The following is a 24419-nucleotide window of genomic DNA, read 5'->3' as shown; positions in this document are numbered from 1 at the left end:
AATAAGCTTATCTTCAGTGCCTGGCATGAGTATTTCCTAGGCCAAAATTCTGGATGTGCTGAGCACAGAGCAGCTGGTGGAATACGGTCTGACTTCTGATGAGCTGGTCAACGTGACCACAATGCAGGACGTCCTGAATGCCCTGAAGGGGTAAAATCCCCAAATGTCAGGGCCTAAAATGAGTGAATTCCCGATGAAGTTCAATCTGGCTCTGACACAGGTATTGTAACTTTCATTATAAACATCTTTCCCCTTTAAAAAGGCAGGAATTCTCAGGCACTTCATGTGTGAGAAAGTCCTGCTCATGGTAGCAGGTAAAACAAGGATGCTGATGAAAGGGAGTCATCATCCCCCTCACCGTGCCACCACCAAACCGCTCCCAAGGAACAGACATTTCTACTCCCCACAGGAAGGCATTGCGGGCATCAGAAATGATGAAGTAAGGACAGAAACGCTGACAACGCTCTTGACAGACCTTTCCAAGCACTTTTATAAATTTGCTGATCTTGACTATGAATTCTGGTTCCTGGAGAACCTAAGATTCCTCCTGCCCAGCATAAACACAGATCTGCTAGAGTTTATCCCAGGAGACCTCAGCTTCCCAGCCTACACAGCCACATGAGTATCATGTGCTGAGGAGCGCTGCCTGCCAGACTCATGCTGCAGGAAAGCTCTAGCAGGGGAAGCAGCGCACGTTTTAGCAACTTGTTTCCCAGCATAAGTAAGTGCTGGCATCTCACGTGGATTTTAAAACAAGAGTCTCAACTTGATTTTTGCAGTAAAGGAGATTCAGGCATCATTTTCCACATATACATGTACAGTATTGTGCTCTACTTGGGTATCTTCACATACCCTCCACCCCTTTTGTTCCCTGCTCCAGGACAGTATACTTTGAATGAGGCGGGCGTATGCCAACTCTCCCACACCTTATAAAGCCTGTACCTTTTGCACCTCTTGTTATTACCATTATTGCTGTAATGTATTACAGTTGAGGCAAGACTTACACTACATATTATTATAAATAATTTTATTTATTTATTACACGTCTCTACAGTCCCAGGCTGATGATACCTTATTTCTTGACTCTTGCAGAGTGCGAGGCCTAGATAACGTCTTTCCAGAGCTTCCACAAAACACATCCCATGCTATCTACCTCTTCATCAAAAGGATCCTGGAATCTCAACTTACTTTTTCAGGTACTGGTCTGCTTTCAGGGATGTTCCATGGCATATTTGAATTGTAGCTGTTTGCCACATCTGCGCTAAAATTTCTGCCAACTGCCTGTCCCTCCTTGGTTCAGAGAGGAATTCACTCACAGGAGCAAGTACAATGTGAGGAGGTTGCCCAGGTGGCCTTTCAGCCATTGGGCTTCCCAGGGCAGAGTACTGGCTTTCCTCTGAAACACCAAATATTGACTGCAGCTTATAACCAAGGAACCAAAACACCTGGGCATCTGTTCTCTTCCATGATGCCTCAGCACCACGGCTCTCCCAGTAACACCCTACCAGGACCCCCCTGGTTGCTGCCAGAACCGCATGGCAAACAGCAGCTCACTGTGCCCAAACCAGCCCCACAACCATCGGGGATCCCCAGCCCTGCCTGTCACCCACAGCTCCCCAAAGCCCTCTGCATGGTCTGCAGCTGCTCGGGACTGAGGGAGGGCTTGGTTGCATACCTGGTTTTCAGCCACATTGTGGAGCACTGACAAAAACTATCAGTTACCATGGTGTACTGACAGACTTCTTGTACTTTCTCAGAAAAAGGTATTTCCTGGCACATATGACAGCAGCCAAAGTTTCCTGGAACCTATCTTCTACAGATTTTTACATTTTGCTCCTTACAGTGGCCTCACTGACTTCTACACGGACTTTAATGGGGTAAGGACATGCGTAGCTCTGACAGCACAAAATTTATAAATGGTTTGTGGAAAACCTGGGGCTGTCTTTCAGTCCTGGTATGACTTCAGTGAGTGAAAAACATTGTCTGAAATTTTTTTTTATAACCTTCAGACGTAACCCTACAGTTTATAATCCTCTTATTCTTGTTTCTGCCAACACTGACACTCCAAGACTAGAAACCAAGACAAACCCACAACTATTTAGGAATCTCACAAAGAGCCTTTTCTTACACGGTTTCCACACTCAGACAGCTCTGGAAAAGGTATCAAAAGTTTTGAATGTTTTTCACAAGCTGAACTTCCAGGAGGTATTATCCTCTTCCATAACTATCCCCAAGGGAAGATCCTCGCCAAAGAAATTAGGAGGACTTCCTCCAGACTTTTAGTAGTAAATGCAGTTCATGATTCTTCCATGCATTTTATATAAGTGTAACAATCAAGCAGGGGCACTTCTTAGCCCAACACTTTCCACTCCTCTGCAGAACTCAGTGCCATACAGGTTTTTAATACTGCAGTAGAGTAAGTTATGTGATTAGCAATGAGACTAGAGAGGCTATTACATTAGTTAGCTAGAACAGCTGATGATTAGCATTACCCTCAGTCTTCTGTGTTAGGACATAATATGGTTTTTATCCACCCAGGCTAGGGAAGGCTCTCACTTGCTGCTGTGTAGCACCATGGGGACATTCAGGTGGCTTTAGGACTCTGATGAGTCATTATCAGTCAGAAACATAAACAATGAACTATGTACATGGCTGAGAACTGTAATTAGTAGACAAGCAAAAGGCTTTCTAAGTCTGTATTCTTTCTGCTGTGTTTTCCTCATTAGTATGAAGTTCTTGACCTTCTGTCTGCCAGACTGTGGGATAATAGCTGGAGGTGACTTAGAAATTAAACCTATATTCACACTTTTAGGTAAGGTACAGCATTGAAGAAGATTCCTGGGTGGAATGCGGCTGACATGCAAGGCCATTCCATAGAAGTTCCCTAGGCCTGTAACCTTAGACATCGGTGACGCCAGGGGATCTTGGTGTACTGACTCTAAGAAGGTACTGTTCGGAGGGTGGAGTGGTGTGGAGATGCCGCGGCCAGGCTCTGCAATTAAATGGGAACTCAAAGGTATTGTATGTGACCAGTAAGCTGCACATTTGCTATCCTGGGCCAACAGTCTGTCATGTTTCTGACAAAATGCTGTCCTTTGATGAAATTTGCTCATTATAACATCGTTATAATACCAAAACACACCTCCATCCCAAAAGCTACCCGCCTCCGAGGTGTGACCACCCCTCACTGAGCTTGCGCTTTGAATTCTTCCTAGCCTATACCTTTAAAAGCAAAGCAAGAAAACTTTACACCAATCCTAAACAAAGATGTATGACTAGAGTCACTCAAGCTCCACCCGAAAGGTGAAAGATAGTATAAAATGGCTTAAGAGAAAGAGAATGTTAGGGAAGACACCATCACGTACCACTCTGACCTCTGGGATCAGTCGATGGGCTGAGCCTCTCTTCCCTCCCCCACATCGGGACGCCTTTGGGTAAGATTCGAACACTTGGTTATACCAAGTGCCTCCCCGGGAAACTCAGAAATCTCTCTAGAGTTGCTTTATCATCTTTAACGCATTTATAGCCGGCAGTGTCACTCATACTCTTGGTATTTGCACGTGCTTTGCAGACAGTAAATTTATCACCAGTAATCCAAAGAATCTGTGTATCTGTTGCTCTAATAAACTGCACTCTTTATTAATGTGGCCGTGATAGTTCATGCAACACGACTAGACTGGGGGTGCAGCGCGTTTAAATGAATGCTGTCGCCTTTACTCTGATGAATGGCTGCATATACAGTCCTTAGAAAATAACTGTTGACCAAGTCTGAGACTAGGACTGGACTTAGCCGCACCTAGACTCCTCTCTGAGAAGGAGTTTAGAAAGCAAGGGGGTCCTGTCTGAACCTTGTGACTCAACGGGAGGGTTCCCCCCCCCCAGCCACTCCTCAGACTCCTACATGACAGTGACTCTTAACGCAACACAGACAAATAGGAGAGATGACAGTTCTCACAAATGCTTTTAAGAGGGAATGCCTTACTGTACAGATTTTGCTGGAGATGGAGAAACGCTCCTTTGAGGAGCTGACTTAATTCATAAAGGAGCTGAACGCTGCAGCAGAAGAGGTACAGTAAAAGCTCCCACCGCAGAGAACAGCATCCTGTTACAAGTCTCAGAAATACTAAAAATGCCACAACGGAGACAAACTCTCTTTCTCACAGCAATGTAAACCCTGGGCTCTAGACCGCTAGGTTAGAGCTTACGTGCCTGGGCTTCACAGAGGACTACCCAAAGTGATTATTCTTATGCATGTTGTGGGCTACACTGCAGACACCTTACTCATTTAAAAAGGTTACTTATTTTCTCTCACAATGTTCATTTACTACCTTGGTTTCCCTTCAACTCAGAACTCATCCCTTACAGAAGGGGAATAACAATCTTCATTATCTAAGGCTGTGGCCAAATGGCTTTTCTACTGGAAAATGTAGAGCACAGTTATTTCATTAATTCACTACAATAATAATCTCATTCAATTCCAAAATCCAGTGCTACACTGTATTGCACTACTGTGCATTCATGCTAAAACACTGGTGGCTTTCCTGAAAACTGCACACAACATGGTGGCGAGAAGAGGAAACCTCTCTTGCCGCTAGGCAGTTTAATCTACCTGTGGAAAGCACTAATTGCTAAAATCAATCTTTGTGCACTGGTTGTGTTTCCAGAGGGATCTCACTATCCTTCCTGACCCTCGGATTCATCAGCTGCTCCTCGATTTGCTTTTTAAATCTTTACCAGTCAGCACCTTTACAGCCAATGAATATGCCTTCTGGTTTGGTTCAGAGCTACAGCTATTCCTGCCAGCTATGAATGCCAACTATCTGCAGCTCCTGCCTCCAGATATTGACTGCCAGTCTCATCAAAACCTGTGAGTCATGAGCAGCCAGCTTCCCTAAGGGTGGCCAAGCTCTCGCTACCCCGTCAAGCCAACAGGGTCACTTTCCCCAGAGTATCTGACATCTTACTGCTTTTAGCATACTGAGCTTCACAACAGTTTTGCATCAGCCAAAACCATTCATCACATTAGCACACCTTCATTTTATTTTCCCAGAGGTTACCAAGGGAACAAGGAGGAAAAGGAACAGTTTGATTTAGATCAAATTAAACATTTCAGTTTTACTGACACTAGTACTTTCAGCTCATGTTTCATATGCACCTGAATTTTTCCTCCAAAGGGAATGTGCTCTCTGCAGATGTTTGGCCCATACCCTGCTTCTGCTCTTGTGCTGATACAGAGTGCAAGCAACGGACAGAGCGTATGAGCATTACATAGATGACCAGAGGCTCTCCATCTATCGCAGAATACACAACTTTCTGGAGACCTATCGTGACACTCAAGGTAAGCACACACACACACTACTCAAGAGCTTTTCTTTTTCTCCCATTGTAGAATTTAATCTTTGTGCTTTGCAAATACTTCCTGGGTTGCAATCTTCTAACCCAAAAACTATGAGTGTTTTAACTGCAAAAAGGGAATTGTGCAGACCCTCTGTGAAGTCCACTAGGATCTTGTTACTGCAATTAATTTTACACGTTAAGTCCCTAGATGCTACAGCGATAGGCAGTGGTATAAGAGTCCTAGCACAAATTAGACAGGCAACAGACAACAAGATGCTTTCTGATGTACTGTGCTTGCTCCCCTCACTCTAACATTCTGTTGAATCCAGCTGAGGTGGATCTGATGTTTCTCCCATCCCATCACTAGACAGGCTTTTGTTTCCAGGCTAACCAACAGCTCAGGAAACTGCTGACTGGTTTACTGACTGTGGGCTCTTCTGCACTTCAGGTGTCACCTGTTCCCCAAATGCAAACAGCAGCACATGGATAGCTGCCAACTATGGCTATTTCAGTGCCCACACCACTCTGCATGGGTTCTCTCCGCTCAATCCAAATTTCAGTGGGGTAGGTGACACACTGAAGCTTGCTGTATCTGAGCATTGTGAGCTCCTCTCTACATAAACATAGCTGATCCGTAACTTCTTGCCACAGCACTGACAGTGATCCCTGTTATAAACATACAGGTGTTTCTGTGCTCCTTTTCAGATGTCAGCTCTGGAAAAGCTGTCACCAGTTCAGCTGGCACAACTAACGCTGGAAACAGGGGCTCTGGCTGATGAAACAAGCGTGATCACCATCATGGACAACCTACGCACACCATCAGATCTTGCTAAGTTCTTTGCCACGCTGAACAACATGGCATCGGTAACTTCCCTTATTGTGGTCCAAAGCTTCTCCACCCAAACGCTGCAGCTACTTGAATCAATGCCCGCTGATGTCTGATACTCAAACCTCAGCCCTGACCATGGAAAAGAAGGGCTCACCCTACAGCCTCACTCAGTCTTCAGAGGGAAACCTGCCTGAGACAAGGCTACAGGTCAAATCCTTGGATAGCTGTTCCTTAAAGGCCTGGTGTTGTAGCAATCTTCTGGTTTTCTGTCCAGACACCAAGCTGGTCTTCCTCCAAAGGTCTATACTGAGCCATAGCAGGATGTGATGGGAAGTATCACTATAGATGAGTATAGTTCAGGAAAAAACAGATCTACAACAAGCACTATGCACTCTTTCCAAGAGCTTTCTGCTTGGATCCTTCACTTGATGCTACCAACCCAGTCATCTTTACAGTGACTTCCCATGCATGAAGGGAGAGATACGAAATAATCCTGAACAATACCTTAAATTGAGGAAGGCTCAGCATGATAAACTACGTGTCAACTATATGGAAAAGGTGTTGTGTGACTGCAGGTGGAGCTTCAGAACAGCGACTTTGCCCATCTCCTACTAAGCATTGCCTTGCATAAAATAGCTCCTAGTTTTCTCAAAATTAAAGCTGGTGGCTTTGCTGACTGGTTTCAAGATACTCCGCAAAATGTGTTGAACGCAGTGAATGAGATGATTGTTGCAGAGATACCTGTCAATATTTCATGTGACTCCTATCAGCAAATATGAGTCATCCATTCCATACACATTTATCTTAAGTGAGCATTTCTATTTACTTACACTGCATATGACTTTCTGGCAATACATTCACATATTCCTAAAGCAGAGTGTAATGCTCCTGCTGAAAAGCAGAAGTAACCACAGTGAAACACTCAGCGTTTTCAGGCTTGCATGCAAAACTGAAACTCAACAAGTTTTGAATTAGAGCAGCCTTAGCAATTCTGTGACCTTTATCTTAAGCAATTGCACCAAGTAGAGAGCATACTTTTTTAAAAATAAAAATGGCCTTATCACATAGGTAGGCTATGTTCAGTCTGATCTGAAGATACTTTGCAGTTACTTCTTAAGAACCTCTCTGATAAGGTCTCACAATAATGAATAACAATGAAAGCTGTTGAAGTTTTTCTAATGGAAAAGGTTTTGTTACTGAAAAATTCTTCTTCGATTAAATTAAAATACTTCCTATGACCATCCCGACATTCCCTCCTGCAGATTGAAGGGTTTCAACAAAATCTATGCTGGCATCCCACAGAAAACATTCCCCATGTTTTTGGATTCTGTAAAAACCTTCTTGACATCAAAAGTGCAAACAGGTAATGGCATAAAAAGTTTTCATTTGGGAATGTCCTTTGAAAGCTTTCCACTATGCTCTCGGCTTGAGAAGCAGCAGAAATTCCTGTAGTAACGTCTGAGATGCTCTTAATGACAAGAAAGGGAAAGGAAGCATATACTTACATCGCTGCTCCAACACTATGGCCTTTTCCTCTTACTGATGGGATTCTCACAACTCCTCCTGTATTTTGGATGGCTCGCTAGTAAGTTTAAGCATCGCCAGCCACAACATTAGGTTGCCCAACACTGTTAAAGATAAACAAGCCCAAATTTAGACAACAGCACAAAAATGTTATTAGTTAATAATGAAGATTCTGGTCTCTCTCATACCAATGTGAATTCAAAGTATTCTGCTATCTGCAAAGGTTTAATGGGAATTTGCAAGAGTGACTAGGGTTTCGAGTCAGAACATCAGGGAGGAATATGTGGTCCCCAGCATTCCCAGTGTCATCATTTTTCCAGGTGTTGCATGCAGCAGTGCAACCCGAAGTACTCAGAACTGGCTGGAAGTAAATCTTGGAAATTTTAGCAAATATGCTGAGTATCAGGACTTAGTCACTTGGAACAAACACTTTGTGGGAGTAAGTATTTTAATTTTTTTTTTTCACTAGCATTCACTGTGAGAACACGGCAGTGTTCCACCATGAAACACACTACTTTGCCAGCATTTGCAATGCCTTTGCAATGCCTTTGCAATGCCTTTATGCTCCACGCAGCACGGGAGGCGATGGGTCATTTTCCTTAAAAAATACTCTGGCATTAGTGTTCAATTATCACAAACATTTTTACTGCTTTTCACTGGCTAGTGGCACTTGCAGAGCTACAGTAATATTCAGAAATGGGATACTACACATCCTGATGGAAAAGGGACTTTACAAGTCCTGTGGATATTCCAGCCTTGCAGATTTGTCCTGAGTCTTCTTGGAAGCACTAGCATTTACAAATCACTCTCACATGCTTAAAAAGGTCGCTGTCTGCTTTGTGTCCCTTTCCACAGATGGATGCCTTGGACAAGCTATCCCCACCACAACTAGCATTCCTGATGGTTTCATCCGATGCCATTAATGAGGAAGAGGAGATGTGTCAGATCCTTGCAAAACTACACAACAGACCATCAGAGGAAATCTATCAGTATTTAAACCAGTTCAACAGAGAGGCAGCCCAGGTAGGGTTGAACACTGCAAGTCCAGCGTAGACGCATGCAGTGTGGACTTCAGCTATCCAGAATCTTAAAGACACCCTCAAAGATAGTTTCTGAGCTTTTGTGTTAAAGTATGAACAACTGCAACAACGCATATCACATACAACCTCTCATCATGGCTGTCTGGCCCAAAGTATTCAAACGCCAGTGCCCAAGACTTAATGGCTGGATGATACTCAAGTGCATGCTCATGGCAACACTGAGGTTGTACCAAGCAGAACTACTGAACCTCATTATCTGCAGCCCTGTGGAGGAAGCTGATCCTCACAGCCACTTCTCACCCGAGACATGCATCTGCCTGTGCTTGAGTGGTCACAAGAGGCCAGCATGCAGACAGTGCCCTCAGTGAGCCCTGGAGTGGCAGAGTGTCCCTGCACCATTCAGGGACACCTGCTGAGACTCTGATAGCTATCCCTTGGTGTTGGCTGCCTATATGGCAGGTTCACAGGACATCCCTAAGATGCATCTTCCCTTCTCTGGGACTCGCTCAGAGTCATTTTCTACAATGCTATTCCCTGTGGCTTTGCACTGGCCTATCTTTTTAATCCTGCCTTCTCACTGATGCTCATTACTTCTCTCTTTCAGCTGGCAATAACCACTATTAAGAATAATGATGTGAGGAAAAAGATGCTCACCCAGTTCACAGGAGATGTTGAGGCAGAACTTCCAGCTTTCAACCCTGCTGAATGGACTCATTCGCTTGCAAGACTGCTACTGCCAAGTGCTGGCAAGGAGGACACCAAACTCCTCCTGTCCCACGTTTTTGGTCGTGACAGTTTCAGAGCTCTGTAAGTACACAAGGGAAGTGTCCTCTTTATTGTCTGCAAAATAAAATAGGGGACTGTCAGGAAAAAGCAAGGAATTGCCAAGGCAAACTGTGCTAAAGAACATCTGTGCAAGAGAGTATCATTTACAGAAATGCTCCATCAGGCAAACAAAACCAGGGTCAGATCTTCCTTTGAGTAAAACTGTGCAAAAGCAAATAAACACATTTGCTAATATAGTACAAAGTCAATTATAATTTCTATTAAATAGATTTTACCTCTTTGTAAAATAGTGCAGCAAGGAGCAGTAAGATGAAAAAATACCAGGAAGAGATGAGAGGAAATATCCTGTCTAATGAAACAGATGAAGCTGAGAAATAAACTCCAAAGGGCAGCACTGGAAGGAAACCACACAGTCACATCTGGGCCATGCAAAGCAGGGAAGACCATGCTGCCAACTACAGTCCTGCTCTGACCCAGGAAAGATGCAGGAAAACAAACAGCAGGGTTGGGCCCATAATAGACATTTCCAATCTGGTCCTGAATTTCCCTTTTCTGGCACAACTTTATTCTCATGCACTGGCTTGGAACAGCTCTGCTTTTTCCATCTGTATGGGACTTCTGTATCTATAGCAAATGGTTCAGATCTAGCAGTTTATATTGGCTATTCAGAAAACACTCTGAAATGAATCTGGCAACACAGGGAGTGAGGCTAACTACCCACTTCATGAGCTGTTCAGGGGGTTAACGGATTCACAAAGCACACAAAGAGATCACTAAGGGAGGCTGTACTATCACAGTCTCTAAAGACTTCTGACAACAGCCTAGACAAACATCTGCACAGAGCTAATCCTGCCCTGGGACACAGATCTCTCAGACACCCTTGGCAGTCCAATCTTTCACATACAGATCACAGCCAGTAAGAAATTAAGTAATGTGCCATTTCATAACAAGTAAGCTTTCCCTTCCTCTTCCTCTCTTTCATTTCGTGAAACTCTGTTCATGCTGGAGTAACATCTCTCCCATCTATAGCATCATGGCACTAACTGGAAAGCAGTAATTAAATCTTTCCTCTGTGATTTCCCTCCACAGTGTGTCCTCCTTGAGGCATACATGTCCCTGTTGCCCATGAATCAGCAAGGCATCTGTAGCACTTTGCTGACCTTCCTTGAAAGCCAACACACCGTGACAGGTAACATGAGCCAAAACCTAAAATGGACTATCAGCATTCCCGTGCATTCTAGCAAACCACGAGGAAAGGCGAGTGATGCTGTCTTGTTCTCCTGTGCTGCAGGTTCTCTGTGTGCATTGGGACAGGAAACAAGTCTGGACTGGCTGCAAAAGAACTTGGGGGCATTCGCAGCCAATGCTTGTTATGAAGATTTCACCAGATTAATGATGGATTTCAGCAGGGTTAGTTTGTTTTCTGACTCAGACCTGAGAGCTTTGCCTTTGCTCAGGTCCTGCATCCTGCTCTGCTACAGCTCCTCACATGCACAAGGCTGAGCACCCTCCTAGATCATCTAATTCAGTAAATAGACATTGCTCCAGCCATAGCAGAACTCTTCTTCCCAATGCAGGGAATCCAGCCAACTCTATAGCTTAGGTCTCTGCCTGTTAGCGATATTTTACTTCTCTCTGATCACGTCCCATTGGTTTTGAAGTTCAATGTAAGGGACAATCTCACCGCTACCCAGCTCACCCACTTATTTTTTGACCCTGGAGTCCTGGATGATACCAGCATGGTTGAAACCCTCCTGGTCTCCCTGGAGAGCAGGCCAGCTCTGGACATCTCGGCCTTTGTTGCTGAGTTTGTGGCCACTGCTTCTCAGGTGAGATACCAACCCCTGCATGGGGATGTTGTTTTAGTATGCAGTGAACTGCAAGAACAGTGTCTTGCAGAAGCTACTGGGCTTCAGCCCATATGGACCTAGAGAATATCTTCCCAGAGGTGGTTCCCCTGTCAAATGCTTTATTACACCCAGACACATGCACTTGCTACAGCACGAGCTGGGAAACAGCTTCTGGTCACAGGTGATTTGTGTTCTTACTTGCTGTGTTTTACAGCAAGGCTTACCATCCCTGCCAAACCTGCAAGTCTGAGATGTTCAGTGCAATCTTTCTCAAACTCCGAGGACAGTTCCCTACTTTTAGTGTCCCCCAGTGCGACGACTGGTTCCAGAACAAGCAGACTTGTGGCTGGGCAGCACAAATGCCTCTGCCCTTGCAGCTATCCCAAGGAACATAGCTTGTAGAATATACCAAATTATGTGAGTACTTCATTGCCTGCATTCACTTCAACTTTTCTTTTCACTTCAGCTTTTGCACATAGCAAGAGAATTCCCATTGCCCTGCTTGATCCTGTCTGAATACAGAAACTAAGTTATATTGTGGCTCTTAAAATCCCAGGCTCACCCTTCCTTCCCATTTTCACTCCCAACAGCTCCATTCTCTCACAGCTCCAGTTCCTGACCAGTACTGTGTCATCTCTATCCAACTACATATTTGGCATAACAATGCTTGTTTAACAATGCAAATTCATCTAAAGAAAGAAGTTTGGTTACCACTGAGAAAACAGACCACAGACTGCAAAGTTGTGTGCAGTCAGGTTACAAACTTTTGGTGACTTCAGTCACCAAAAACAAGGCTTTGCTGCTATAATGAACCTCCTGCTTTTCCTTCTCTCACAGAATGAGTGGCTTAGAAGGCAGCTTTCAAGAGATGTCCCCCACTAGCCATAAGGATGTTTACAGCTTTGTAAAGAGCTACCTGTCTGCTAAGGCTTCTGAAGGAGGTATGCTGAAGGCATCCCATCCCACACTTTCTCCCTCCTGTAACTTCCCTGCATCTCTGTCAGAAGCAGTAACATACTCACAAAATTACAGGATGCTGAGCATTTACCCATGACAAAGACAATCCAATTAAAATTGGAAGATGCCAACAGCTTTTTGCTCTATAGCAAGGAAAGAAGGAGAACAAAATTGTCTGCAGAAGCAGCTGGCTCCCTCCCTGAGGCTAGGACAAGCCCTCGTGTTAATCATTGTCCCTCACTGCAGTGGCAGCTCACCAGCTGAGAACTGGACCGTGGTTGGTACCTCTCTGGCTGCCGTTACCACAATATCTGAGAATCTCCCCAATGTAACAGTCTGATCCTTACACCTTTGCCAAAAGGTATGGGAATGCTATTTCCTTACCAGCTGCTTACAGGTCTAAAGGTATATGTTGGGCATTAGTCACTTCGGTGCTGCGGATACCACTGAGGGATCTAGGCACCTAGACATTTTGGGCAACTCCTGTATCAGCACAGTCATACTATTCCCATAGGAGAACCAGGGAACTGAACTGCTGGTTATATCACCCCTGAATTATGCTTTGTTTAAAACGTGGCCCATGCGTTGAGAACGCTAGGGGAAGCTTGGGTTGGCTACAAACAAACCTGGGCTCCTTCAGCTCCTTGGCTACATACAGAGACCTGACTGACAGAAATGCAGATTTCAGCACTGTAAGTAACTCTGCCAGACAGAGCCCAGTGCAAGGCCCGAATCCTGGCCAACAGCCTTTCACAGCTAGCAAATACTTGCTGCCATAAGGCAAGGATAGTAATTTTAACATTTGATTTCACAGGTTGATGCTGTGGCAGGACTCGGCCCAGAGCAAGCGGCAGCTTACACATTGGCTAGCGATGTCCTGCGTGAGATGGACAAAGCAGGCAAAGTCTTCGGCTCTCTGAGCTCTCGCACCATTGGGGATTTCAGGGATGCATTCAATCCAGCTGCAAAGCAGGTAGCAACTTCACCTCCTGTTCAAGAGGCTGGAATAAAACAGTTTACACATGAAGTGCACACTGATGTGGGAGCTGAGGTTCCAGGTCCAGGAAGAGGCCAAAACTCTTAATTAGTCTGGGTGCCATCCTGGGAGGGATACAGATTCTCTGCAATACTGATGCTCTTTAATCCGGTATGAATTTCAGTGTTGTCACAAAGACTAACAAGTCTCAGGGAAAGAATGAAGGAGTCATTGTGCAGGCACTGTATTTTGGCCTCCTTGATCAAACAGTAAGAGCCCTGTATCCTTCACTACCTATAGCCATGAGCATCCTCAGAGGATCCCCCAGGAGCCTGTACCCATAAGCCACATGCTGGAGACCAGCAGGATTCACAGGCAGTTTGAGTACACGCACCCTTAACGGCCCAGAAGAGGCGAGCCCTGGATGCACAGTCACTGCAGCCCCACATGTAAGCGACCAGACAAGCCACCAAAACTGCACACACAGCAGCAATCTTTGCATTTGCAAATTAAATTAATTACATCTTCTTGTCTTAAGATGAGTCTCCAGTAGGGTTATCTCAGAACTGTAATGTACTTCTTGGCCCTCAGTTTGACTCCTTTTTACCAGTCCCACCTTTAATACTAACCACATTGTGCACTTTTAATGATGTCTTTTTCTTTTGGTTGAAGCGTAACCTATCTCAGCTTCCTCATGGTGATGTGAGATGATTCATCCTGGGGCAGATCTTCTGTCACTTAAGCACAGTATTTGAGCTCTTCTCTACTGAGGACTACGTTGCTTGGTTTGGAGGAAGGCTTGGCCTCTTCCTGAGCAGCCTCAACACAGAGAATCTCAGCTTCTTACCCAGTGACGTGACATGCGACTCTCTTGCAGCCATGCAGGTATCAAGTCCATTATCATTTCAGTGATACTCTTCTTGCTTCTCTCTTTGCCTGTAAAGATGGGAGCCCAGACACCAGGTGAGGAGAGCAGCTTCCATTAGCCCAACCAACCAGCACCAAACCCGAAATTCTCGTTTGGTAAATACCATTATGATCTTACTTGGCTGCCAGTGCAGTTTCACATTTCAGGCCACAAACAGAAGACCCTAAGCAGAGACTCTGCTTCACTCCCATACACCTGCAAATCCACATAAAACCAACCAAGGAGCCTAATCTCCTGAAGAAGCACTTTTGGTCACACTCTGATTGAAGTGTCTGTTCCCTGGCATCAAGGGAGTGGAAACATCCCCTGAATGCAGCCCTAACACCTCTCCACTCACTGGCAGAGGGCTCTGCGGGTTCTGTCCCAGTGGCTGTGGATTACTTGGTTGCAGCTGGCTTTCCCTGACTATCCATGTCCTGCAGAGTGAAGATCCTGAACAAACACAAAGCCCAAGGGCCCTATGAGAATCCAGAGCACATCTACTCCTTCATAAAGGGAGTTCTTCACTTCCAACTGCAGAACTCGGGTAACAAATGTCTAGGCCTGCTCATCTCCAGGTATTCAGGAACATGGAAAGGTGGAAAGATTCAGCCACCTCGTAAAACATCCTTGATTTCAGGTGACACGCAGACCTATTCCTTCTGCGGGAAAGAGTCATTTTATCATTTTAGCAATCTGACAGTTAAGTGCCTAACCAATGCTAGGCCTTTAGGGTCCCCTGAAGTCAGTAGACAGAGAAGTGTCTCTACCTTTGGATAAGCTGCTTCCCTGGAGGACAAATGAGCTGAATCTCCTGCTAATATCTAATGGAGTCCTCCCTCACTCCTCAGCCTGCTGCTTAGCCTTTCAGCTCACAGTGGTCAGAGAAAGGTACCATCCTCCTTTTTGGAGGACTGAAACCCTTCTCAGCACAGAGAGCTGAGGTGAAAAAGCAGAAGCTGTATCAAGAATGAGACTGGAGCATGCTGGTATTGCAGGAATCTGGCAACTCCAGTATGCTCAAAGGCTAAATGATTCCCCCATCTCCTGTCTGGTAGCGTTTGGATCCCACAGGGAGCTTGCAACATTAACTATAATATATATTTCACTACCAATGGGGACTTGCAGTATTACACGCCTCAGCAATCCAGTGAAAGAAATTACGTACCTTCTGAGCTTTGCTTTTCCTTTTGTAGGCTCCGCCTGCACACAAGGCACTGCAGCAGACAGAGAATGGCTGCTACAGTGTTTTTGTTTATTCACTGCTTTTGGATCATACTCAGATTTTGCAACACTGAAGAGCAACTTCCATGGGGTAAGGGCTAGGTACAAAATATCTGGCATTTTATTCTTAGCCATGAAACAAGCTGACAGGAACAGAGTTCAACCAGGTTAGTTCATTATTTGTGCTGCTCATTTTCTTCTATGTGCTTCCATTTTTTTCTCATTAAGTTTCTTCTTGTTAAGTATTAATGCTAAAACAGTGTCAAAAGCACTGCCTCTAGGAGATAACCATCTTATCAGGAGAGTATAAATTCTGTAGGAAGACAAGGATTTCAATGACAAGCTCCAAACAGCAGTGGCTGGTAAGACACAGGAAGAACGGATATTAAATTACACATGGTCTGCTGAGAACATTCTCACAGATCACCTGCCTAGCAGCAGAGAACAGCTATTATTAAATTTAATCCCAGTAAACACTGTGCACTGCTTGTTAATGCTCCTTACATGTCCAAGCTCAGGTGGGCTGAGAGAGACGAGCAGGAGCAGAATGCTGTGGCTTGGTCTCCAGCCCTCGCTCTACACTCCGTGTACTTCAGCATGACTCCCTAGACCTTTTCTCAGCTGAAATACTGGCCCAACTGACTGTTCAGAGCAAGACCATCTACAGCCCCTCAGCCATCCAGATGGTCTCAAAGGTAATATGGAACAAGAATGAGCCTCTCCAGTACCTCAGTGCCTTCCTAGAAAACTTCAACATTTTTGTCCTGAAGGTAAGTAACCCAAGTGCCTGTGATAACAGAGTCCTGGGGAGCAGAACAGGTCACAGGTGAACTTTCAGGCTTCCAGCTCTGGGACTCTCATGACCAGATATAAAGCAAATCTGGAAGATGAGCCAGAAAGGAGTTCCAGTATGAAGACAAGTCCAGCCCTCACTCTGGCTTAACCTCTGTGCATAGACCAGCATAAAAAGTTCCTCCTCAGAGGAAGTTTGGGAAGCACATCCACCACTCCAACCTAGAGCCAGGATGTAAACAGCAAGGGCTTCTCTACTGCTTATCTGTGGTAGTCTAATGACTTATGAAAGTTTCTGGACCAGGCCCCTAAAATTGTTAACATCCATTAAAACATTTGTGTACAAGTGAGTGAGAGAGAGACTCTGCCCTTGCCCTGGTGCTGCTGGGCTGAGGCTGTTCGTACAAGTTACCAGTAAGCCAAGCTGAGAAGCCTGAGCATGCCCCAGCCTCGCTTTACACAGCGTAACCACTCTGCTGACTGCCGTAACAAAAGCAGAGGCTGTGGGAGTGTAAGGGAAAGGAAATTCAAGCACCTGGCTTGCTTTGCCGTCCAACTCTGCTGACAAAAGAAAACCTGAATTGCCAAGGTCAGCTCCCCCAACAAGGATACAGTCAAGTTGTATTTCCAACTTTTATTGTTAAACAGGAGAGGAAGGAAGGGGAGGAGAGCAGCAAAGAAGAGAAATTGTAATTATTTTGCCAATTTTTCTTTCACCACTTTTTCTGCTTAGCTTCAATATTCAAGGCTTTCTAACAGCTCTGCTCATCACCTGCTTCAATTTCTTCCTCCTTCCTCAGGGCTTTGATGTCCTAGGAAGCACCGAAGTTCGAGAAACAATGCTAGTGATGTCAGCTGATATCATCTTCCCACAAATTACTGACATGTCCCTGGAAGACACAGCTACGTGGCTGCACAGACTGGGCATTCTGCTCCCCCACGTGAATGTGACAGTGCTGGAGCTGCTGCTCCTCAGCATGCCATGCCCACAGGCTGCAGCTGCTTTAGCTTTGTGTTGCTACTTGAGCAGTCACTCTTGCATCACTAGTTATTGATCAGGCAAGATCTGCTCTTTACCTTCATGTTTCTCATTGGGTATAACCAAAATCAGTCAATGACTCGGCTCTAAAGGGGGTATTTTCTTGTAAAGGTATACCAAATATTAATCCTTATTCTCAAGCACACGATAAATTATATGGCCCAGCAGAAAACAAACCTCATTTGTCACATGCTATAGGCCAACCACTAGCACCTGCCACCTCCAGTCCGCCAGCATTAGAAGTTCTCCTCACCCCACTACACTCATCTCTGCTGCTTTACCCACATGGAAATAATCTGTTATATGGTTTATTCCCCACCACTGCAGCAACTGATGGAGCCTACCCAGTGTTGTCAGCAAGGAAGAAACACAATGTCTACGAGTTTCAGAAGGCCTATTTGACGGCCCAGTTCACAGGCTCAGGTAAGGTGCCTACACGTAAGTTCCCAGTAAAGCACTAGTATTTGTATGGAGCTTCTTTTGTACTCCAAACATGGAAGATTTTACACCTAACAATCACACATCTTTCCAACACTGAGATTCAGTCACTTCTACTGTACATTACAACCCTGCGAAGTTCACGACAACCCTGTGAAGGAGGAAAGGAAATCACTTCTCCTTTGGAAGCTACAGGGAATACTGGCATAAGGAGGTATGATAGTATATAATGAATAGGATATAGGCAGAGAAATGGGATTTCCTTTTGGTGTAACCATTTCCCCAGTCTGGAAGTGAATCAGAGAGCAGAAGATCAGACCCTGCACTTGCAATAGGAAGAACATCAGCCATTCTTCTGTTAGCAGATATTTAATCATTCACATGAAGGATGCCTAGATGCCTCCTTCAGTATATGTTGTGGCTTTTAACTCTTCGGATCTGCTTTGTTTACAGGATCAGCAGGCCAGGATGGAACAACTGGGACCAAAGACTGGTTGCAAAAGAATCTGGGAGAGATCCGTTCGGTAGCTAAACTAACGACCTTCAAACCTTTTACCCAGACATTGCTGGAGTAAGTTTTACTAGTCTATGCACTGAACAACAGTACAATTAGCACCAGCTTCCAAGCAAAACAGATAGCTTCCTGGGCTTTACATTTACGATAATCAGTAAGGGCAAGATGCAGGTGATTCCTCACACAGTGGCTGCATCTCTTAAAGCAGGGATCAGCTTGGGTTTGTATGGGAGAGACTGCTAGATATGACCCATGTGCAGCATCAGGGACTGAAATACACATTCCAGCTGTCTGCCTCTCTCTTCACAGCCTCTCTTTGATGAAAGATATTAATTGTTATTGCTGGTTACCAGAAACAATGCTAAGAGCCTGGGATATGTCTGAAATATAGAGGCATATTCCGCTAAGAGTGGTGAGGGGAACTTCTTTTAAATCATCTTTAAAATCAAATTGGCTTAAAGGTCACAGTAAAATTGCTCATGTGGGTATTGCCTTTCCTAATTCCTCCAGAGAATGACTCTTCAAATTACACTGTCTTCAAAAATAGTAGAAGTTATTTGCTCAGGTCTACTAAAATACCAGATACCTTCTAGTATTCTGAGTTTAGTCTAATCAGTAGCAATGGGTTGCACTTCCGGAGGACACAGTGAATTAATCTTTCAAGCTGCCTGCATTATGATACCAAGCTGTAACTACAACAATGTAAATGATGCATTAAGAAAAGATGTGACAAAGGGCAACAGCAGTAAGACCACCAGGAATTGAATCCTGCTAGACTAATATTTGATTGGGATGTATGTATCTAAGTGTTATTATAATACTGGTTTCACAGCAAAGACAGAAATTGCATTAATGAAGTAATTCCAGTACAACTTGAAAATCCAACAATTCTGCTTTCATGTGGAAAAACAAAGATTTTCCCTTCATATGATGTTATAAAAAAAAAAAATCCTGCACAGCTGTGAAATATGCCTTAGACAATGTTTTAACTTCATACACACTGTAAACCAGTGCTAGTATTTATTAAAATGCCGATTTTGTTTAAAGAATTTGTGTGGCACTACCTACCCAATCATCAATACAAGTAATGTTGAACAACCTACTCAGTACGTTTCTTATTGTGTCACACAGTCTTATTGATGGTACTTAAACTAAACTGATAAAGTAGGTAGCGGTACAAATATACTAGTTGCTACTGGTTGAACTAAACTAAAACATCTGTAATCCCAAAACCTGAACCAGTTTGCTAACTCTTTACAGAGATATTGAAAGCACACCCCATTACCATATACCAGGCAGACACAACAGAGCTTTTGTAAGGGAGTTACGCTGATCAAGAAAACTTTCCCTTCAAACACTTAGATTAAATCTTAAGCACCAACATTATCAAAATTCACAACAATTCCCCTATTTACATGAAGTCAAAAGATAAGCATACCGTTCTATACCAAGCATCTTAGCCTACCACATCCACAGCATCTGAGCAACTTCCAGTAGAATCTTGGACAATACAACTTGTCTGCATTAACATTTACCATCTGCACCACAGCAGCTCAATCCAATACTCTCATTCATTCTGCAGCTGAAGCTCTGGAAGGAGAAACGCTGACGTGCATGTCTTGCAGACATTCACTCTGCTTAGCAAGTTCCCTGCCAAATGCTGTCACGCTAAAAATCCTTCATTTTCATCACAGAAAGTGACCTCTCTGTCTTTGAACATACACTACAGCAAACAAGAAACTTCTTTCAAAGCCACAGTGAGAGGCTTCTGGTCTAAGAACAATGCCTCAAAAAGGCTTGCAAACTGGAGACTCTACCATCGCTTTGATGTCATTTCCTATTTTCTTACCATCTACCTCATTCTGTGAGGAACAATGCTGTATCAGAACGTATGATCTGAAACCCATCAGGCTTTGGGGAAAGCCTTGATTCATCTAACCTCCACAGCATGGTGCTCTCTGTAACTTTTTAGCAATGACTGCTTTGCTCTCAAATACAGTGCTGAAAGTCTTTAGGTGTGAATTTTTCAGAGCAGCTAGAAAAAAACCAGCAAAATAAACAGTTTTATATGAGGAGAAAGAAAACACAGTAATGCTAGTTCAATACCACTTTTACAGAATCACGTTTCAGAACAAGGTTGCCTTTTAACTGAGTAGACAACTGCACGCAAACGCTTTCAGTCCGGCAACGTCCCACATCTTTACCTTGCTAAAGAAGATACTGCATTTACACCAGCATTACACAGCTCAGCTTCTTGTTGCTTTTTATTTAAATTCCCAGAGGCCAGACAGTACTTTCTGGGCTAACACTAGGGGTCAGAATCCCTGGAATAAAAACCTACCACCTAGTATGCAGGTAGAGAGAGATACAGACTCAGCATACAGTCAATTTTACACACAGTTGAACTAAGCACTAATTACAAGCCAGCCTTACATAATGCCCTTTTAACCTGGTAATCATTATTTAGCAGCTTCCTTTAGGGTCTTAAAGACTGGAGCAGGTAATGTCCTATGAACAGTCTCAGCCAAGTCATCCCTGCCAAAGGGATTAGTGTGGAAAAGGCGGCAATAAAAAAAAAAAAAACAGGTCAAGACAGAGCAGGAAAAGCTGGGAGGAAAAAGAAAATGGAAGTGATGAGGTGGAAGAGAAAGGGCTATTGCAGATGGATGCTGCACACAGGAAACAGTGACAGCTGAAGATCCAAACAAATATTCCTTGGCAGATCTCAAATCACAAGAGTTAACTACAGGTCTTCAGGCAGTTTTAATCAGATTCTCCTAAAAGCTTAAAAGGTATAGATTCTATTTCAACTAATTTACCTACTAAACACTTCACAAGCAAGGAACTCCTGATGATATGTAACTACCCATTTCCAGGGGGATACCTGACACTCTCCCCTGGAAGGGTCTTTACAAAAAACTGAAGGGTTTTTCACCCTCATCCTCCTAACAGATGTGGCACCAGACTATTCCCACCTCACTTTTTCATCAGGAAATCTGGATATGCCCCAGCATAGCCTAATTTTTGTCTCCTTCTCAAAGAGCACTGCCCACAAACTTCTGCAGTACCACAAAGACATTCTCTCTCCCTGACTGTCTGGTGGAGGACCTTGCTTTAGACATACCAACAAACACGGCCCTTGGACAACTCTCTTACATGTATTTTGTCTTAGTTTAAAGTTCCTCATCTCGATACCCCAGAACAGATGGAACAGTTGACTGTTAACTCAACGCTGACCAGCCTGGAAGACACACTCTCAATCATGGCAATACTTCAGTGCAGATCCTATAACACGATCTACAGATACATGAGCCAGTTTAACATGTGTGCTCGCCAGGTCAGTCCTAATGGATCCCAGGTATCTTCTGACTCCCACGTCACTGTATGGGGGGAAGGTCTATGCCATGATTAACTGCCTTCACTGTACAACTCACATTGCTCTCTGAACGTAATGGCAGCCGTCTACACGTAACAGAGCTGAAAGGCAGAGAGGAGCTGTGGTAAATACTAGACAACTTTATAAGGAGAGATCGCAGCAAAGGGCAAGCTAGTGATCAAGAAAATAGACTGAAACCCTGGATAGGGGCAGGCAACTTAAATATTTTATTTTGTTACGATAATGCTGCAGATGTTTCCTTAATAGCCTCTTCTAATTTCAATGCTTATCCAGAACCTCAAGCCACATTGATGGTTTTGCTCTTCTTTATACCACAGGCAAAGCTGACCTCATTACCCAGCATGCTGGCTGGAGACATGATACTGAAGACAGTACTACTGAAGCTAAGACCTGAACTCCAAAACTTCTCCAGTGAAAGCTGCGTAACCTGGTTCCAGCAGCAGCTGCCCTTATTGCTGTCTGGTATGAACAAAACCTATCTGGGATGGCTGGGGACCAACGTCTCTTGTGATTCCTATCAAGCAATGTGAGTTTACCACAACTCTTAGGGTTATGACAGTTAAAAGCTGAGACCTCCACATTTTGGATTTCTAAGACAGAAGGACTGAACTCCGGCTCCCTCACTGTTCTGTTCATTAGCCAAAACCAAACACAGAACCACTAGGCAGGAATTGCATAGAGATCTTCCCGATCGCTTAATTTGCTTGTCACTGTTGGAAAGCTGTGAGCAAGTCCCATGTATTCCAAAACGTTTTTCTGTTCATATAAATGGAAATATTCATGAGCCTCTTCTGTGAAGTCCCATTAAGAAGTGTGACAGCCTCAGGCACCACCTAGGCCACGTAGAAGGTTGGAAACAATGGGTCCAACTTCCTTAAGACTCCAAACAAATGCAGTTCCTTTCTGAAAATGTCCTCTTTTATTTCCCAGAGTCAAGGGATTCAACATTGCTTACAAGTCCCTTTCACCTTCCAACAAAATCAACATATATAACAGCTACATTAAAACCTACCTGAGACAACAATCACATTCAACAGGTAACAGCACCAAAGAAGTAGAATAATTCTAAAGGCCAAAGGATAGAGAGCGATCACAGAGTTTGTTTCCAGGCTACAAAATATCAGTCATGGGTTCCTACCTTCACTCAGCTGTCCATGTGGCTGGAGCTGACTTCACTGAGCAGGAATAGAGTGGGACCAGACTTGATTTAAAGTCTTTTTGGAGCTGGTCCTGTCTGTGGGTCTTACTTGCACTGCACGGGGATATTTCCCAGAGTTAGAATTGGCTCCGATATAGTCTCTTTATTCAAGAAATAACCTAAAACAGTCAGCACACACAGGAATGGTGTCCTACTTCTGTGCCTTTCATTAGCATCATCATGGCTGCCCTGAAAGGACATAGGTTGTCTTATTTTGTAACACTGCCTTGTCAACAGACCTGTAGTTTTTTTTCCTCTTTCTAGGGATTGCCTCTGACATCCAAAGAGGAATGAGAAACTGGATCGACATAAATCTTGGGAAATTCATAGAACAATCCTCCACACAAGAACTTGTTCACTTCAATGCCAAATTGAAGGGATTAAGCTGAAAGTCTGCACAGAGTGATCAGCAATGCCATAGCTCATTCATGGTAACAACATGTTGTACTCGGCTTCAGAAGAATTAAAATTCCTCTGAAACACAAAGGCCATATCACAGCCCAAGATGTCATCAAATTTGTCTCCAACTACCCCATCATGGTCACCAACACAGTCATAGGCCTTAATCCAGACGAAATGAACATAACACATAGTAAAATTGAGCACCGCTGCCTTGGAGACACCACCACCTCTGTATAGAGCAAGGCCAGGTTCTTGCACAATCCCACCTGCACTTTGCCTGGGAACAGCTAACACGATCCAAGCATTGCTGTACAGCTTCAAAGTCTCTATTATGTAACTAATGAATGAGCAACTCCACATAATTTTGTATGAATGGACCCAATTCTTGTATTATTTTTTTTCCTGTGTAGGAACTAAGTGCTCAGAGCCTAAAGATTTGCTGGAACCTAATTTTGGGTTTCACCTTGAAGCAGGATATTCACAACAGCCATCAGCAGGTGAGTGAAAGAGGACTTAGGAGTTACCATCGAGTTTTACCCTAGTACTGACACGCTTGTATTTGTTTAGAATGCAAACAAATTCCAAAAGGCTTATATCTGCATGGCATATACAAAAAGGTTATTCCTTGTCTGCCTCACGGCAGATTCTCTCCCACTGCATAGAAAATAATAGCTCACCACATGAAAGAAAGGACGTGCCAGATTTTGCAGTGGGATCTCCTGGCATACGCTCTGCTGTAAGCGCAGTATGACTGCACAGCATACCACATATAGGGTCAATTGGAAAGTCACACTGGGTCACACTTGGGTCGCTGTGAAGGAGCAGCAGGACTGTTGCACGCAGCATGTTCCCCAGTGCTTTGCACAACCTAATTGTAACAGACTTCGCAGATGACTTTCACTCCTTCCCTTGGGAGTCTACTCTGCTAGTAAAATATTTCCAAATGGGCTTATGGGAAAGCTATCAGGAGGTGAAATGGTTATTCCAGACCCTTGAACTGATCATTGTCTCTGTGGACAAACTCTGTGGATTCAGAACCGATTAGGTGCCTTAATATTTATTTCAGCACCTCCTGTAACCGGAAGAGCAACAACATATATGAAAAAACACACATTTCGGATTTTTTACTGTGTTCTCCCCCTCTGGCTACTAAACACTGTTTTGTAAGATTATATCCTACCCCTAAATGAGAAGGTATTCTAGCACAGA

General features: G+C 44.1%; 1 long non-coding RNA gene across 2 annotated transcripts in view; it reads right to left on the bottom strand.

The window, feature by feature from the left end:
- LOC140658993 (uncharacterized) overlaps positions 1-22815 on the bottom strand; it is a 55641-nt gene extending 32826 nt beyond the window's left edge. Inside the window, exons 1-4 of one of the 2 annotated variants that reach the window (XR_012044940.1) lie at positions 13929-14207; positions 9385-9570; positions 7672-7794; positions 6997-7057 (exon numbers count right to left, since the gene is read on the bottom strand). This is a non-coding gene — a long non-coding RNA (uncharacterized lncRNA). Of the gene's footprint in view, positions 1-6996; positions 7058-7671; positions 7795-9384; positions 9571-13928; positions 14208-22748 lie in introns of those variants that run through there. The other variant, XR_012044939.1, reaches the window with a different exon arrangement.
- Positions 22816-24419: the final 1604 nt, after the last annotated feature.

The sequence above is a fragment of the Ciconia boyciana genome, chromosome 13 (assembly GCF_034638445.1).
Source record: "Ciconia boyciana chromosome 13, ASM3463844v1, whole genome shotgun sequence".
Taxonomy (NCBI): domain Eukaryota; kingdom Metazoa; phylum Chordata; class Aves; order Ciconiiformes; family Ciconiidae; genus Ciconia; species Ciconia boyciana.
Note: the sequence above shows the minus strand (reverse complement) of the source record. Positions and strands in the feature narration are given on the sequence as shown.